The 14,715-nt window shown below is 44.2% G+C and overlaps 1 protein-coding gene across 1 annotated transcript in view; it reads left to right on the forward strand.

Moving 5' to 3' along the window:
* The window catches only part of LOC139385079 (xylosyl- and glucuronyltransferase LARGE2s-like), a 94,828-nt gene that overhangs the window by 36,254 nt on the left and 43,859 nt on the right, over window positions 1-14,715 (forward strand). The window contains exon 2 of the mRNA XM_071130124.1: window positions 809-916. The gene's annotated coding sequence lies outside the window, so the exon portion shown is untranslated. The remainder of the gene's footprint in view (window positions 1-808; window positions 917-14,715) is intronic.

Below are 14,715 nucleotides of genomic sequence, written 5' to 3' on the forward strand. Positions count from 1 at the left end.
GCAGGGCCCGGGGCCCAAAGGCAGCCATTTCTGGAGCTTTTGACAGAGGTCACGTCCTCTGTTCTCTCTAAGAAGGAGATGGCCATCTGGAAACACAGCAAGGAGGAGAGAAGGATGGGCGAAGGACATAATACATTTATTCTGTTACTTACTCTCTTTGCTCTCGCTTCCATCTTAAAATACCCCCACTCTTTTCAGCCTCCCTCTCAGTCGCTTATAATGTAGTTCCATGTGACTTAGACACTCTCAAACTCTATAATGAACTCTCATTCACTGTATGTCTGGGCAACATATTTATTTTTGATTTATTTAACCTTTTATTTAACTAGGCACGTCAATTAAGAAATACATCTTATTTACCATGATGGCTTACCCCGGCCAATCCCTAACCCGGACGACGCTGGGCCAGACAACGCTGTGCGCCGCCCTATGGGACTCCCAATCATGGCCGCTTGTGATACAGCCTGGAATGGAACCAGGGTCTGTAGTGACACCTCTAGCACTGAGATGCAGTGCCTTAGACCGCTGCACCACTCGGGAGCCCATGTGATTGAGAGGCTACAGAAAGGGAAGCTTTTGCGAAAAGATAGGCGTTCTCTGGCAAACTTGCACACACTTGAAAGCGCTGTAAAAAAAAAAATATATATATACAATATAACAAATACTAGGATTGATTGATTAAACAAACTCCTGTTGTTGTTGGTACTTTTGATCGACTTCTGTGCTACTTGTCATCCAAATCCCTGAGCATGATTTTATGTTATTTATCTTTAGCTGTAATGCTCACTGTTTCCCTGTTTCTTTCCAGGTTGAGAGAGGGAGGAGCTCCCTCTTGTATTTCCAGGCTGACCCGTGAGGTCTCTTGGTGTTGAGGAGTTGCTTTTCCCATTAAACGAAATTTCAGAGAGCGAACCTGGTGAGTAACCAATGGGAAATCTGGAAGGGCGTGTGCCTGCATGCCTGTGTGTGTGCGTGTGAATGTGCGTTTCAAACTGTAGCCTGCGAGCCTTTGTATGTTGTGGTTCAATCAGCTTCTGTGCAGCAGCGCTAGACAGGTTCTTTCTGCTGAAATAGGTGTTATCCCCTGTCTGTCGCCTGAGATTTGCTATGCAGTCCAATCAGTTTCCTTGGCCTTCTGATTTTGTGTGAAGATAATGTTTCATACACTGATCTTTACAGGAAACCTATTGATCGTAACAGTTTGTTGAGGGCTTCCCTTGAAAAACAGTTTTCCCTACAGCCAATTCTGTCAAATCAAAAGAATTTGCAAAAAACAATCAGATTCCGACAGAAATATGACTGAGACGCAAAGAAAATTCAAGGGTACAAAAATGGTCCGATTAATACTGCCATTGAGAAAATTCAAAACAAATCGAGACAAATCTCTTTCAAGGACAGTCTAGCAAAAAGAAGCATTATTGCGTTCTAAGTACCCGCTATTCAAAGTGCTCTGAACGAATTAAGGGAATTGTTCACAAACATTTGCCCATTCTAAGATCCGATGACAGTATTGGTAATGTGTTTACGGACCCTACCTTGGTTGTATTCTCGCGGGGCAGAAATCTCAGAGATCAATTGGTAAACTCTGATTTCCCCCCCAAAAAATATCCCTGCACAACTTTTATTTGCTCCTCTACCGGATGGAAACTGCAAGTGTAATGGCTGCGTTCCAATGCAATGGCACTCACAAATGTAGATAATTCGAACACTCCCAAATAGGAAAACAGATCCCAATCAAAGGTGTTATCACGTGCTCCACTAAGGCAGTTATTTGTCTTATAACTTGTCCTTGTGGTAAAAATGATGTGGGTAAAAAGAAGCGCAAATTAAAAGTGCAAATCCCAGAGCAACATATTTATCCCGAATCTTTAATTTAAAGACCCTTGCTCCCTTCGGTCTCAACTTTGACTTTGATCTGAAGCCATTCTTGTGATTGTTGTGATTTTGCTATTGTAAATGTTTGTAGGCTTATGTAGCCAAATTGTACCTATGATCGTATGCTATCATTTATGTTTTTTGTATATATTTATATCTAAGAATGAACCAATGATATCAGGCCACACCCGGCCAGGATTGCAGACACCCGTGTGTGTCCTCTGACACTATATAAACTAGTAACCGGCAGTGTTTGTCATTATACCGTGATGAAGGAAGCTTGTCTGTCGAAAATGTTGGATATTAGGTTATTAAATGATTGCATCTGAGCTCCTTTTCTTTTTCTAGTGTTCTACTCCGCTAGCCAGACCTCGTCTAAACAGGTGTTCTACTCCGCTAGCCAGCACCTCGTCTAAACAGGTGTTCTACTCCGCTAGCCAGCACCTCGTCTAAACAGGTGTTCTACTCCGCTAGCCAGCACCTCGTCTAAACAGGTGTTCTACTCCGCTAGCCAGCACCTCGTCTAAACAGGTGTTCTACTCCGCTAGCCAGCACCTCGTCTAAACAGGTGTTCTACTCCGCTAGCCAGCACCTCGTCTAAACAGGTGTTCTACTCCGCTAGCCAGCACCTCGTCTAAACAGTTGTTCTACTCCGCTAGCCAGCACCTCGTCTAAACAGGTGTTCTACTCCGCTAGCCAGCACCTCGTCTAAACAGGTGTTCTACTCCGCTAGCCAGAACCTCGTCTAAACAGGTGTTCTACTCCGCTAGCCAGCACCTCGTCTAAACAGTTATTCTACTCCGCTAGCCAGCACCTCGTCTAAACAGTTGTTCTACTCCGCTAGCCAGAACCTCGTCTAAACAGGTGTTCTACTCCGCTAGCCAGCACCTCGTCTAAACAGGTGTTCTACTCCGCTAGCCAGCACCTCGTCTAAACAGGTGTTCTACTCCGCTAGCCAGCACCTCGTCTAAACAGTTGTTCTACTCCGCTAGCCAGAACCTCATCTAAACAGGTGTTCTACTCCGCTAGCCAGCACCTCGTCTAAACAGGTGTTCTACTCCGCTAGCCAGCACCTCGTCTAAACAGGTGTTCTACTCCGCTAGCCAGCACCTCGTCTAAACAGGTGTTCTACTCGGCTAGCCAGCACCTCGTCTAAACAGGTGTTCTACTCCGCTAGCCAGCACCTCGTCTAAACAGGTGTTCTACTCCGCTAGCCAGCACCTCGTCTAAACAGGTGTTCTACTCCGCTAGCCAGCACCTCGTCTAAACAGGTGTTCTACTCGGCTAGCCAGCACCTCGTCTAAACAGGTGTTCTACTCCGCTAGCCAGCACCTCGTCTAAACAGGTGTTCTACTCCGCTAGCCAGCACCTCGTCTAAACAGGTGTTCTACTCCGCTAGCCAGCACCTCGTCTAAACAGGTGTTCTACACCGCTAGCCAGCACCTCGTCTAAACAGGTGTGCGATTCTTTCGCCTCCAGGTCCCCTATCTGTCAGCCTGCTGTCTGCCTGGCCTCCATTGCTTTGATCCAAGCACACTTAGCATGGTTTGGCTTTATATTTGTCCTCATTAAACATTTAAAACACAATCTATATTCACAGCCAGATGTGGTGATGTGTGGGTAACTTTGTGTGTGTGTGTGTGTGTGTGTGTGTGGTGTGTGGTGTGTTGTGTGTTGTGTGTTGTGTGTGGTGTGTGTTGTGTGTGGTGTGTGGTGTGTGGTGTGTGTTGTGTGTGGTGTGTGTGTGGTGTGGGTGTGTGGTGTGTGGTGTGTGGTGTGTGGTGTGTGGTGTGTGGTGTGGGTGTGTGTGGGTGGGTGTGTGTGTGTGTGTGAGAGTGAGTGATGAAGTCCCTGCAGTTATATCCAGGGGCCAGGTGCATTTAGGGTCATGAAATATTGTGTGGATGAAGGGCGGGTTGAATAAAGAGAGAACAATAAATGTATCATTCATGTGCAATTTATATTTATAGGCTATATTGAGGCTTTTCTTTCATTATTTTGGGCTATCTGGCATCATTAGTGCGTGAGCTTTAGGGCCTCCTTAACAGCTTCTACCCCCAAGCCATAAGACTGCTAAACAGTTAATCAAATGGCAACTCGGACGATTTACATTGCCCCACCCCTTGGTTTTTACACTGCTGCTACTCGCTGTTTATTATCTATACATAGTCACTTTACCCCTACCTACCCCCACACATTGACTCGGTACTGGTGCCCATATTTTATAATTTAGTTTCAATTTTATTTGTCACGTCCTCTGCATTCAACTGACCTAAACGTTTGGAAATGATCATTTAACTTTCTCGACCATAGCCAATAAACAGTGTTCAACTCACATCTGAAGGCTGGGGGAATTTAGGACCTACTGCGGATCACTAAAATATCCTAATGATTATGATCACACTCCCTCAATGAAATATTATGGCGACACTATACCAATTTTTTTTTGCAATGGTTTAGAAACTTGGGAACCAAGTCATCAGTGTGGCCCTATCGAGTCATCAGTGTGGCCCTATCACCTGAACATGTTGAAATACTGTATCTTCGTGCCTAGAATAAAAACCTCCAGGCTTCCGTCACAATTTACAAAAAAAAAAAAATTAATAATTTCAGGGGCCAGTTTAGAATAAACTAATCCCGTCCGAATCGTCCTCAGGAATAATGGACATTCTGAAGTAATAATTACATAGTCAACATTCTCTAGTAATACTAGTCCCGTGTGAATAGGTCTTTGGTCACGTGTAGTGCAATGCATACATGAGGCAAGTAAAGGGAGCAAGTGTTGAGGGAATAGGGAATGTTTTTCCTAAACAAATGAGGGCTTTCGGTGACAGAACTTTTCAGTCAGAAATGGCTGTGCTTATGTTGCAGCTTCAGCAACACGGACAGCGCAATGAAGACTGATGTTCTGTGGTGGTCGATGCAGCAGGGAGGAGAGGGAGACACAGTTACTCACTGTCTTTATTTTTTAACAACACAGTGCAGCAAGTCTGAGCCTGGCCCGGCACAATCAAATCAATTGCTGTTCGGACTCCCCCAAGCAATTTGTCTGTCTTAATTATTTAATCAAAGAGTGTGCTTAAAGCATCAGACCAGCTCAGTGAATATGGTTGATTCGATTAAAACACATAGGATGTGTCAATATATGGAAAAATCGCGTTTAAAAATGTTGACTCATTAATTGGTCGAAGGAACAGACGACTCTTGGTCGACTAAGATATATTTTAGTCGGGGACAACCCTAGTGAGCATGCATACAGTATGTGGGTGGGTGCATGTGTTCATCCTTTGTTAAACACACTCTCTCCCGGTCGTGCTGTGTGACAGGCTATATCCTGTGAGAATCATATAAGGTCTCTGTCAGGGCATTGGATCATAATCAAATTGAGCTCTAGGTGTAAACGTTCACACTGATATGTGGGTGGTGGGAATTTGATGTGGTTCACAGGCTCTCATAGGTCCGTAACTCTACTAAACACACACACACACACACACACACACACACACACACACAGCATCAAACTGGTCCTCTCCTCACAGGAGCCAGACACATCATTGCAGAGCTGACCGGTTAGGCACAATACCTCTCTCACCCTGACCCCTACCTCTTTCTGACCTCAGAACCCTGACCAGTGAAAGTGGAAGGTGAAAGTGGAAGTGAAAGTGGAAGGCGCTTATTGTCTTTACCACTGCCTGATTGGCTCTCCCACAGGGCTTAGAGGGTCAGGTGGTGTTCTGACTAAACACTTTGCACACAGGAGAGGGTAGAGTATCTCACAATATATCAGAGCCTGCTGTGCTGTGTGCTTATGGTCAGTGCCATGCAATGGGGGTTGTGTATAGGCCTCACTCAATCTAAACAAACAGTTAGCATTTATCCCTGTCAATAACTACTGGTGGACTCACACACAGGACAATTTAAAACTTCCACCCCACTGCCTCCCATCTCTATCCCTATAACACCCCTGCCCCCCACCATCCCTAAAACACATACACCGAGTGCAGAAGACATTAGGAACACCTGCTCTTTCCATGATATAGACTGACCAGGTGAATGGTAGAAGGTGCCAGGGGCACCGGTTTGAGAGTGTCAAGAACTGCAACGCTGCTGGGTTTTTCACGCTCGACAGTTTCCCAGGGGCCACTAACCTTTATTGTTTAAAGAACTTAGGAAAGAGATCAGTGTGGGTTTTTTTTCACTATGTAATCATGGAATTGGGTTGTTCAATGACACATTTATTTGTTTAAAATCTATCATATTTTATGGTTTCATTTCAGAGAGACAAATAATCATGTTTTAAAAAACATGCTATATATCTGCCTCACTCTCAAGAAATAAGTAGTACTGCTAAGTTTTACAGAGTGAAATGTAACAAATAACGACATTTTTAATAAAGAACTGTACAAATGATACAATTGTAACATTGAGGTGTATTTATTTTTTGAAAAAATAGTTACAGTAATTTCAGATCTGTATGTATAACATTTACATTTGACATTGTAGTGATTTTGTCACACCCTGATCTGTTTCACCTGTCCTCGTGATTGTCTCCACCCCCCTCCAGGTGTCTCCCATTGTCCCCATTATCCCCTGGGTATTTATACCTTTGTTCGCTGTTTGTCCGTTGCCACTTCATCTTGTTTGTCAAGTCAACCAGCGTCGTTGTTCTCGGCTCCTGCCTTTCCCAGTCTCTCCTTTTTCCTCTCCCTCCTGGTTTGACCCTTGCCTGTTCTGACTCTGAGCCCGCCTGCCCCTGACACTGAGCCTGCTTGCCAACCTGTACCTTTGCCCCACCTCTGGATTATTGACCCCTACCTGCCCTAACCACGAGCCTGCCTGCCGTCCAGTACCGTTGCCCCTCCTCTGGTTTACTGACCCTTGCCTGCCTTGACCTGTCTATTGCCTGCCCCCTGTTGGAATATTAAACCATTGTCAATTTGACGTGTCTGCGTCTGGGTCTTACCTTGAATTCTTGATACATTTAGCAGATGTTTTTAGCCAGAGTAACTTACAGTTGCATTCATCTTAAGATAGCTAGGTGAGACAACCACATGTCACAGTCAAACATACAGGATACGAACATCCCATTCCAACTTAACAATGGATATATACCGTAAAAGAAGATAAACGATTTCGATACACATCTAAAAATCTATGAATCAAACATTTGAGAACAGTCATATTTTACACATACATGAACATAACCCATAAGCAATCATTTCTGATGAAAAAACACAAATGTGAAAAATTGGTTGACATTGCGTTTTGGAAATAAACTCTTCATATTGAAAGAGGAAAAAATAGGGAAGAGATTAACAGAGAGGAGTTGTGATTCGTACAGGCTCATAATGGAAGTCTCTCCTATCCCTGAAGTAAGCATCCTCGTCCCTTCCTCACCACCCCTCTCTACACTTCTGCTGTCCTCATTGTCTCTCTTCCCCTCTTTCCGTCTGTTACACTTCTCCCTCCCCTCTCACCATCTCTAAACCTACCTCCACCCATTCTCCTCCCTCTCTCCTCTTCTCCCCTTCTAATGGCCCTTACCCCCTTCATCTTGGCCATCTTATCCACTCCTCCTCTCTTCCACCTCTCATCCACTACTCTTTCAGAGAGATAAATGCCTCTCATCTTCTGCTTTGGAAGGTAAGAAATGGAGCTTCTACTCCACTGGGGAAATAAGCTATACCCCATCCTTCATCACCCTTCTCTCCACTGCACCCCACGCCTCTCATCTCCTCCCCCCCTCCCCCCCATAAACAGTCCCTCTTTCTTCTCCCTTTTCCCATAAGGCCTACTGTCACACTTCCATCTCTCTTTCGCTCTCGCTCTCTCCCTCTCTATTCCTCTATTTTTCTCTCTCAGATGAGAAACCCTCACAGTTTACGCTCTCATACATGGAGATGTTCTCTGATATTACATGTTCTTTATGTTCATGATCTCTGTTTCTAGCGATTCATTTATTTTCTTTGAGTGCCGGCCAGCTTTGGATGATTAACTACCAAGTTAAGTTAATGATGTTGTTGTTTTTTGAAGGCACTGAGTCACAGGTGACTGACTACCTTGTGAAGCTGGTTAAGAGAATACCAAGAGTTTGCAAAGCTGTCATCAAGGCAAAGGCTGGCTATTTGAAGAATCTCAAGTATGAAATACATTTAGATTTGTTTAACACTTTTTTCATAGTTTTGGTGTCTTCACTATTATTTAAAACAGTAAAAATTAAGAAAAACCCTTGAATGAGTAGGTGTTCTTAAACTTTTGACTGGTAGTGTATATGTACACTGCCGTTCAAAAAGTTGGGGTCACTTAGAAATGTCCTTGTCCATTTAAAATCAAATTAATCAGAAATACAATGTAGACATTGTTAATGTAGTAAATGACTATTGTGGTTGGAAAAGGCCAGCATCCCTGAGACGCCTCTTCACTGTTAACGTTGAGACTGGAGTTTTGCGAGTACTATTTAATGAAGCTACCAGTTGAGGACTTGTTTCTCAAACTAGACATTCTAATGTACTTGTCTTCTTGCTCAGTTGTGTACCGGGTCCTCCCACTCCTCTTTCTATTCTGGTTAGAGCCAATTTGCGCTGTTCTGTAAAGGGAGTAGTACACAGCGTTGTACGAGATCTTCAGTTTCTTGGCAATTTCTCGCATGGAATAGCCTTCATTTCTCAGAACAAGAATAGACTGACGAGTTTCAGAAGAAAGGCCTTTGTTTCTGGCCATTTTGAGCTTGTAATCAAACCCACCAATGGTGACGCTCCAGATACTCAAATAGTCTAAAGAAGGCCAGTGTTATTGCTTCTTTAGTCAGAACAACAGTTTTCAACTGTGCTAACATAATTGCAAAAGGGTTTTCTAATGAGCAATTAGCCTTTTAAAATGATTACCTTGGATTAGCTAACACAACGTGCCATTGGAACTCAGGAGTGATGGTTGCTGAAAATGGGCCTGTGTACACCTATGGAGATATTTCATAAAAAACTGCAGTTTCCAGCTACAATAGCCATTTAGAAGATTAAGAATGTCTATACTCTATTTCTGATTAATTTGATGTTATTTTAATGGACAATTTTTTTTGATTTTCTTTCAAAAACAAGGACATTTCTAAGTGACCCCAAACTTTTGAACGCTAATGTGTAATATATACAGTACCAGTCAAAAGTTTGGACACACCTACTCATTCAAGAGTTTACCTGTATTTTTACTATTTTCTACACTACAATAACAGTGAAGACTTGAAAACTATGAAATAACACATATGGAATCATACAGTAAGCAAAAAAGTTTTACACAAATCAAAATATATTTAGTATTTTATTTTCTTCAAAGTAGCCACCCTTTGCCATGATGACAGCTCTGCAATCTCTTGGCATCCTCCACTATGCGTCGTGCTTAAGAACAGTCCTTAGCCGTGGTATATTGGCCATATACCACATATCGGCCATATACCCCCCCCCCCCCCCCCCCCCCCCCCCATGCATTATTGCTTAATTATACAACGTTTGGGTCTAATCCTGAATGCTGATTGGTTAAAAGCGCACGCCAGCGCACTCAACCTATTCCACAAGTTACCACCGGATAAATATTGGACTTTAAAATATCTCCCATTTCTTTTAGACTAGCATTTTGTTTTCAACAGTGGAGATATGTATAAACATTGCTGTCTCTCTCTGACATTTGCAACGTTGGTTCAATATTCAAATTCGAATTCCAACTGTCACATAGTAATGAACATGTGGGGGTTGGGAGTCGGGACGAGAGTGAGAGGCAGCATAGCATTTCTCAGCCAGTCGAAATCATGAATCAGCTGGCAGCAAGATTATGGATATGGAGAAAAGAAATGTCAATGGAAAAAAGGTCAAACGAAACCAAGTGCAGCTAGTATGTAGTCTTTCCAGCTTCAGTTTGAAGTTGTTGTGTTAGCTGTGTTGTTGGCTAGCTCCTCTGAACAACAGTATCCTGATGAGTGAGCACATTCTCTATGCCAGGCGAAATCGTGCCTCATTAGCTCATTGTTATGAATGTATCCAAATAAATGCCACTAGAAAATAGCTTCAACAAATTCAGCTACTGTTGTTATTCTGTCTGCACTGATTGACAGGGATAAGAACGTTGCCAGCCAATTTGGCAATGGCACATTTAGAATGAACGACTGGGTCGCGTCTCTGGCAACCGAACCGATAGAACAGCCAGCTTGGGTAGCAATCCTAGATTTGTGTTGGGACTTGTGGAAGGATGAAATAGAATGAATAAATGAATCAAAATAATGTATTTAATGAAAATATGTCAATCATTATTTGAATATGTTGGTAACCCGTTGTATGACAGTGATAATGCCCTTGAAGCCGGTGTTTGGGGGATATATTGGCACGGTTTTGCCGGCCTGAGACGACACCGGTGCCAATGAATCACTTAATTAACCCTTAAGAGTCTAAGCCCTGTCTAAGCCCAAAAATGATGAAATAATTTGATGAAACATTGTTGGGGGCCTTACTACTATTAGCCCATACTATCGGATTGAATAGCAGATTCACTACATGGACCAACAGATAGCCCCAAAAAACATGACAAGGAAGTTTGTTCTGAGGGGTCTGTCTTATGTCTGAGATAAATAAGAGAGATCAGGAAACATTTGTTATTTTTTGGACGTGTGTTTATCCCCTTATTTTTTGGCACTAAACAGTCTCCATATATACTGTACCTCAATTGTTTTTATTTTCAACGGATCCTGGGGGACCTTCAGATGAGTCTTGTGAGGCCTGTGGTCATCCTAGAGTCTCACCTTTTCACAGAGGAGTCAAATTAGAGTGTAGCCCAAACTGTTTGGACGTTACAGACAGAAGTTGGCAGATTGGCTGTGCCGACTTCAGACGAGTGCCAAGACGCATCGTGTTCGTAAGGGTCCCATCTTTCGATAGAGGGTCATAATAGCTTGTAGGCTAAACCGTTCGCACGCTACAGATTATTTTGTTAGAAGACAGATTTTGCTTGCTTGCTGTGCGGTAGCAGAGAGAACAGTCTATGACTAGGGTGGCTGGAGTCTTTGGGAATTTTTAGGGCCGTCCTTTGACACTGCCTGGTATATAGGTCCTAGATGGCAGGAAGCTTGGTCCCAGCGATGTACTAGGCCGTACGCACTACCCTCTGTCATGCCTTGCAGTCGGAGGCCCAGCAGTTGCCAAACCAGGCAGTGATGCAACCAGTCAGGATGCTCTCGATGGTGCCGCTGTAGAACTTTTTGATGATTTGAGGACCCATGACAAATCTTGTCAGTCCCCTGAGGGGGAATAGGCTTTGTCGTGCCCTCTTCACAAGTGTCTTGGTGTGCTTGGACCATGTTAGATTGTTGGTGATGTGGACACCAAGGAACTTGAAGCTCTCAACCTGTTCCACTATAGCCCCGTCGATGAGAATTGGGGGCGTGCTCAATCCTCCTTTTGCTGCAGGCCACAATCATCTCCTTTGTCTTGATCGCGTTGAGGAAGAGGTTGTTATCCTGCACCACACGGCCAGGTCTCTGACCTCCTCCCTATAGGCTGTCTCATCGTTGTCGTGATCAGGCCTACCACTGTTGTGTCGTCGGCAAGCTTAATAATGGTGTTGGTGTCGTGCCTGGCCATGTAGTCATGGGTGAACAGGGAGTACAGGAGGGGACTGAGGACGCACCCCTGGGGTGGCCCCTGTATTGAGGATCAGCGTGTTGTTACCTATCCTTTCCACCTGGGGGCGGCCAGTCATGATATCCAGGTTCCAGTTGCAGAGGGAGGTGATTAGTCCCAGGGTCCTTAGCTTAGTGATGAGCTTTGAGGTTACTACGATATATTCACCCTCTGAATGGCACACAATCCATCTCAATTGTCTCCAGGCTTAAAAATCCTCTCTCTTTCCCCTTCATCTTTACTGATTTGAAGTAGATTTAACAAGAGACATCAATAAGGGATCATAGCGTTCACCTTGATTCACCTGGTCAGTCTATGCCATGGAAAGAGCATGCTAGACCTAGAAGCACAGACAGCTCAGCTGCTGCTGCAGCAGTCAAGTGCAGTGGAGGCACGAATAAAAAGCAGAGACACGGACTGACACCGACAGATGTACTGCCAGTTGTATGTTTTGGCTCTAAATTATAGTGTAATAGTAATTAACCCTTAGGATAGTAGTTAGGCTTTTATAAGGTATTATGAGCCAATGGTCATCTGTTAAGCATTTATTCTGTCATTATTCTTCTTTATCTGGTATATGAGTCTATTCATTCACGACTAGGATGTTGCTGGGCCAAGCATGATCCCCTGGTCTTCTGGTACCAGTGCTGTGGGAAAGGAGGCTTAGCGGAGACAGGTCAGAGGTGAGTGCGGTGGAGGTAGGAAGTAACCAGAGAGAGACAGATGTACTGCCAGTTCCTTAATATGTTGGCTCTATGTGAAGTCGTGACAGACTGACAGTGACAGAAGATACAGAGACAGACTGCACAGAAGGGAGGCAACAGAGGCACAGTTGTCGTGGTGAGTTGTGCCTCCAGTGGTTTCTAAGTGTTGTATTTGTCTTAAACATGAGCTGGTTAAAAGAGGAGGAGGACCATGTTTCGCCGGTCACTGGTACAGTACATTTTGAAAAAAGCTGTACTAGTGTGCTGTCTATGTTATGTGTAAGTAACATGGGGGGGGGGGGGGGGGGGCAGGTGCGTGGGCAGGTGTGGCTAAAATGCCAGGGCAAATTGTTGTGTGTGTGTGTGCACATCTGAGATTGAGTGTCTGTCTATATGCGTGTGTGTTTTGTAGCAGTTATCTGTCTTGCTCGGTGGTGCTGAGAGCCAACCCATTAGTTGTCTCCGCGGGGGAGAAAGGCAGTGATCAGATCAGCCCAGTGTCTGCAACTCCTATGGAGAAGAGATTAGCTGTCTGGCAGTTTGTTTATCCTGCGTTTTGAACACAAGTAGCAGTCTTCCCGGCCACGCCTCCTTTTGAAGATAGAGCAGACAAGTTGCACTGAGAAACGGTGTTTCTCATAGGAAGCATGAAGGCGTTCCCGAATGTTCTTGGGAGGGCAAATACAGCCCCACCCCCCTCCTCACTATTTCCTACGCACCAATTTATGTGGAACATACGTGGGAGCCAGGGAAACCTAAACCATGTCATCTCCCTTCTCTCTCTTCCCCTTCCCACACATTTTATGCTGGTGGGGAAACCCAACCCTGAACCCTGGCCACCCCCCCCCCCCCCCCCCCGTTTATGTCGGACCCCTGTATGGGTGTTGTGGTGGGGGGACTTTAGGTTTACTGGCCAAGGCCCAGCCAGACCTTTAACCTCATTATTAGGAGATAAGCAGAGGTGTTAACCTGCATTAGTCATCTGGTTTGACAGCCACCGGATCCTGAGCCAACATCCCTGGACACTGATCTAAGGTCAGTTCCTTGCTGCCTCTCCTCTAATGGTTAAGATCAGGAATGGCGGAAGGTAAGCTGATCCTTGATTTATAACTGTGCCTATGGGTAACTTCTACCCAAAGCAACCAGAGGAGAAAGAGCACTGGAGACTACAAGAAAGCAGTGAAACCAGTTCAACTGACCTAAAGGTCCATTAGCAATGTGAAACCTTAAAACTGGTGGCTGTAGAAGTACTGTATGAATCACTATCCGTTTCATCAGCGTGTTTTCTTTTTGTTATTGGTATAGAACAGCGAGCGCTGCTACCAGTTGTTTGTGTTGTTTTTACTGGAATCGGACTGTCTTGGTTTAGCTTGGAGGCTCAATGGGAAACTGGTGCTCTAGGGACTGAGATTGAATTTCAGGATGTAACTTTTTTTTCTCTCTCACACACACATAGACGTGTACACACACACACACACACACACACACACACACACACACACACACAGTATCTCCCCACACATACATATCCCTGTGACTGGCCTTGCATGGGTAGAGACAGTATTGTTGTGCTCCTGTGTGAGAGATAAGTAGTGCTGAGACTGTACTCTCTGCTCCTCAGCTCAGTTCAATCTCCCTTCAGACTTTCTCCAGTTATTACTGCCTCTGATAAGGGATCGATCATCACAGCTTAATTTAGAAAGCAGGCCAGACGCAGGCTCCAACTAGCTCTCTGTTTAGCAAAAACAGCATTGTGTCTACTTTAATTAGAGAGCTGAACTCCCCCGTCGCATGAACTCACACACACACACACACACACACACACACACACACACACACACACACACACACACACACACACACACATGCACATACCATGGTAAGCGCACACAGGTGTTGTTAGGCCCGAGACGAAGTCGAGCTAATAATGCAGGATACTTAGTATATATCCATAAAAATAATGCCACCTGTCTACCTGTCTGTCTGTCTCATCCCAAAATGTTCATTACTATGGAACAGCTGGAGATCGAATTTGAATATTGAAACAATGTTGCAAATGTCAGAGAGACAGACCGCGAGGTTTATACAAATCTCTGCTGTTGAAAACCAAACGCTAGTCTAAAAGAAATGGGAGATAATGTCTAGATGCTTTTTATAGCGAAGATCAAGTTTATAAATTGCGTGGCTGGGCTGATGAGATGGTGGATTGCTCAGTGAGATGGAACAGAGTAAATAGGCATTTCAACTTCATAGCTTTAGCTGGTGGTAACTTGTGGAATAAACACTGGCTGAAATGAGGTTTTAACCAATGAAATTCGGAATGTCTGAATGTAATTTTATTCAAACAATACATTCTAATTTGAATTATCCACACCCTACAGGAAGCAGAATAAAATGTGAATTGAAGGAATTCACACACAAACACACACACACACACACACACACACACACACACACACACACACACACACACACACACA

The sequence above is a fragment of the Oncorhynchus clarkii genome, chromosome 26, assembly GCF_045791955.1.
Source record: "Oncorhynchus clarkii lewisi isolate Uvic-CL-2024 chromosome 26, UVic_Ocla_1.0, whole genome shotgun sequence".
NCBI classification, from domain to species: Eukaryota; Metazoa; Chordata; class Actinopteri; order Salmoniformes; family Salmonidae; genus Oncorhynchus; species Oncorhynchus clarkii.